The sequence below is a fragment of the Oncorhynchus nerka genome, unplaced genomic scaffold (genome assembly GCF_034236695.1).
Source record: "Oncorhynchus nerka isolate Pitt River unplaced genomic scaffold, Oner_Uvic_2.0 unplaced_scaffold_7748, whole genome shotgun sequence".
Lineage (NCBI taxonomy): Eukaryota > Metazoa > Chordata > Actinopteri > Salmoniformes > Salmonidae > Oncorhynchus > Oncorhynchus nerka.
In genome coordinates this window covers 1-4,074 of record NW_027033567.1, presented here as the reverse complement: position 1 = coordinate 4,074, position 4,074 = coordinate 1, and the positions used below count along the sequence as shown (strand labels likewise).

General features: G+C 45.4%; 1 long non-coding RNA gene across 2 annotated transcripts; it reads right to left on the bottom strand.

The window, feature by feature from the left end:
* Nucleotides 1-496: 496 nt before the first annotated feature.
* On the bottom strand, nucleotides 497-3,307 carry LOC135566073 (uncharacterized). Of its 2 annotated transcripts, none has more exons than XR_010461950.1 (3): nucleotides 3,186-3,307; nucleotides 2,407-2,470; nucleotides 497-668 (listed from the first exon to the last, which is right to left on the bottom strand). It is a non-coding gene; the product is annotated as an uncharacterized LOC135566073 (long non-coding RNA). The 2 variants fall into 2 exon arrangements; XR_010461951.1 differs by having other exon boundaries at nucleotides 497-665.
* Nucleotides 3,308-4,074: the final 767 nt, after the last annotated feature.

The window sequence follows — 4,074 nt, the reverse complement described above, 5'->3', positions numbered from 1 at the left end:
ATGCTGATTAACTGTCATAGCAAATCCTTAAGTGTGTGTGTGTGTGTGTGTGTGTTCAGAACTCTGGTGGCAGTACATGTGTAGTGTAGGATGTGTGTCCACTCCAATACATGTGTAGTGTAGGATGTGTGTCCACTCCAGTACATGTGTAGTGTAGGGATGTGTCCACTCCAGGCACATGTGTAGTGTAGGATGTGTATCCACTCCAGTACATGTGTAGTGTAGGATGTGTGTTGTGTAGTGCCTAAAGTGACTCTGTGTTTAACACACTCAACCAGACGACTGTAGAAGCTTCTGTTTTATTGAAGAACAACCGTTGTCTCCATTGAACACAACATCATGGTGTTTTATGTTTGACTGATAGAGGGATCAGAGTGAGACTTGATGTCTGCTGGTTGGATGGTAGTTTTGTTCTAATGTCACTATTGTCTATTGCTTATTTATTGGTTGGTCAAACGTTGGTTGGCTGGAATGTTGGGTCTAGTTGGTTGTCATTGGCTTGATGGCTGAATATCAGGTTTGTTGAACATAGATCCTTGTTGATAGCCTGTTAGTTCTCATTAGGTTGTATTTTGGTTGGTTTTTGGTTTGTTAGACTGGTTCCTAGGAGGAGGAAGAGGAAGAGGAGGCTGAGCTGTGACAGTTTGACATCAGTCTCCTGTTACCTGCTGAGAGAGAGAGAGAGACAGAAAGAGACAGAGAGAGAGACAGAGAGAGAGAAAGAGAGACAGAGAGAGAGAGAGAGACAGAGAGAGAGACAGAGAGAGAGAGAGAGAGAGACAGAGACAGAGACAGAGAGAGAGAGACAGAGAGAGAGAGAGAGAGAGAGACAGAGAGAGAGAGAGAGAGAGAGAGAGAGACAGAGATAGAGAGAGAGAGAGAGAGAGAGAGAGAGAGAGAGAGAGACAGAGAGACAGAGAGAGAGAGAGACAGAGAGACAGAGAGACAGATGTATGAGAGATTTGCTGTACATACCATCCTCAGACACACTGTTCCCTATTTAGTGTACTACTTTTGACCAAGTCTCTGGCCAAAGTAGTGAACAATGTAGGGAATACTGGCCAAAGTAGTGAACAATGTAGGGAATACTGGCCAAAGTAGTGAACAATGTAGGGAATACTGGCCAAAGTAGTGTACAATGTAGGGAATACTGGCCAAAGTAGTGTACAATGTAGGGAATACTGGCCAAAGTAGTGGACAATGTAGGGAATACTGGCCAAAGTAGTGGACAATGTAGGGAATAGTGGCCAAAGTAGTGAACAATGTAGGGAATACTGGCCAAAGTAGTGAACAATGAAGGGAATACTGGCCAAAGTAGTGAACAATGTAGGGAATACTGGCCAAAGTAGTGAACAATGTAGGGAATACTGGCCAAAGTAGTGTACAATGTAGGGAATACTGGCCAAAGTAGTGAACAATGTAGGGAATACTGGCCAAAGTAGTGCACAATGTAGGGAATACTGGCCAAAGTAGTGCACAATGTATCAAGCAGTATCTACCTCTGGTACCAAACATCTACATGTATCAGTTAGTGTAGTAGGGTTTCTCACAGTATCTACCTCTGGTACCAAACATCTACATGTATCAGTTAGTGTAGTAGGGTTTCTCACAGTGTCTACCTCTGGGACCAAACATCTACATGTATCAGTTAGTGTTGTAAGGTTTTGTTAAGGGAATTTTTATCTATAATGACTAATTATGTATACATTTCAATCAGGATGTACTAATCAGAATACTATTATGTTACTGTATATGTACTACTCAGAATACTAAATGTTACTGTATATGTATGAGTTTTCTTTCTTGATCCCAGTACTGAAGATAATGTGTGTGTGAATGTGGTCAAGAGTTTAGAACAATGACGGTCTGTTCCTTGGTACAAATGAATGAACTATATCTCCAGACTGTCTAGAATGCTTATCTACACTGACTGACCTTGGCTCAAGGCGAGGAGGGAAGGCTTGAGAGCTATAGAGCCTTTCTACCAGTATCAAGAAGAGACGGAACATTTAGAAAACGCTGACGTCATTTTCAGTTTATAACCTGTGGTAAAAGGTGTGTGTACTCAGTACTCTCTTGAATAAAGGCTGTTACTTGACTTTTAAGACCGGGCTCTGTCCATTCCTATAAAATAAGGGTCTTACAAATTCTTATGAATTGACAGAGTGTTTAATTTTAATTGGGAATTAAATAAGAGGACTTAAATTCCTTCAACAGGTTTCTCACAGTATCTACCTCTGGTACCAAACATCTACATGTATCAGTTAGTGTAGTAGGGTTTCTCACAGTATCTACCTCTGGTACCAAACATCTACATGTATCAGTTAGTATAGTAGGGTTTCTCACAGTATCTACCTCTGGTACCAAACATCTACATGTATCAGTTAGTGTAGTAGGGTTTCTCACAGTATCTAACTCTGGGACCAAACGTCTTCATGTAACAGTTAGTGCAGTAGGGTTTCTCATCATGCTGAAACACAAAGCACATCTTAGTTCATGAGATACGTAGATACACACAGACAGACAGACCTTCTGCACTCCACTTCCCTCCCTCCCCACCTCCCTCACTCCCTCCCCCCTCCCCACTTCCCTCCCTCCACACCTCCCTCACTCCCTCCCTCCCTCCCCCTCCCCACCTCCCTCCCTCCCCTCCCCTCTCCACCTCCCTCCCTCCCTCCCCCTCCCAACCTCCCTCCCCTCCCCACCTCCCTCCCTCCCTCCCTCCCTCACTCCCTCCCTCCCCCTGTCTTCGTACCTCAGCATGTTGTCCTGGGATCAGCTGTCTCTGACACTGTCTTTCCCTCCACTTCTCCATCTCTCCCCCTCACTCCCCCTTCCCTTCCCTCTCTCCCCTCGCCTTCTCTCCCTGACTCACTCTCACTCCCCCTTCCCTTCCCTCTCTCCCTCCCCTTCTCTCCCTGACTCACTATCACTCCCCCTTCCCTTCCCTCTCTCCCTCGCCTTCTCTCCCTGACTCACTCTCACTCCCCCTTCCCTTCCCTCTCTCCCCTCCCCTTCTTTCCCTGACTCACTCTCTCTCCCCCTTTCCCTCCTAAGTGTCCCCCCTCCGCTATACTCCCCTCCCTCTCAGCTTCCGTTCCTCCCTCCCCTTCTCTCCCTCCTCCTCTTCCCTCCATCCCACTTCTCTCCCTCCTCCTCTTCCCTCCATCCCTCTCTCTCCATACCTCAGCATGTTGTCCCGGGGTCAACTGTCTCTGACACAGTTGACACTTCAGACACAGAGGGTGGTAGTCCCTCCCCAATGACCTCTTCTTCTCACCTGGAGCAATGGGGAGAGAGGATACCAAGGGGTTAGAGGTCAAATGTCTGTCATGGACCAATCTGGTTAGAGGATACCAGGGATTAGAGGTCAAATGTCTGTCATGGACCAATGGGGAGAGAGGATACCAGGGGTTAGAGGTCAAATGTCTGTCATTGACCAATCTGGTTAGAGGATACCAGGGGTTAGAGGTCACATATCTGACATGGACCTTTGGGGTTGGAGGATACCAAGGGTTAGAGGTCAAATGTCTGTCATGGACCAATCTGGTTAGAGGATACCAAGGGTTAGAGGTCAAATGTCTGTCATGGACCTTTGGGGTTGGAGGATACCAGGGATTAAATAAAAAATGTAATCAAATCAAATTGTATTTGTCACATGCGCCAAATACAACATGTGTAGTAGACCTTACAGTGAAATGCTGAATACAACAGGTGTAGTAGACCTTACAGTGAAATGCTGAATACAACAGGTGTAGATAGACCTCACAGTGAAATGCTGAATACAACAGGTGTAGTAGACCTCACAGTGAAATGCTGAATACAACAGGTGTAGATAGACCTCACAGTGAAATGCTGAATACAACAGGTGTAGTAGACCTTACAGTGAAATGCTGAATACAACAGGTGTAGATAGACCTCACAGTGAAATGCTGAATACAACAGGTGTAGTAGACCTCACAGTGAAATGCTGAATACAACAGGTGTAGATAGACCTCACAGTGAAATGCCAAATACAACATGTGTAGTAGACCTCACAGTGAAATGCTGAATACAACAGGTGTAGTAGAATTT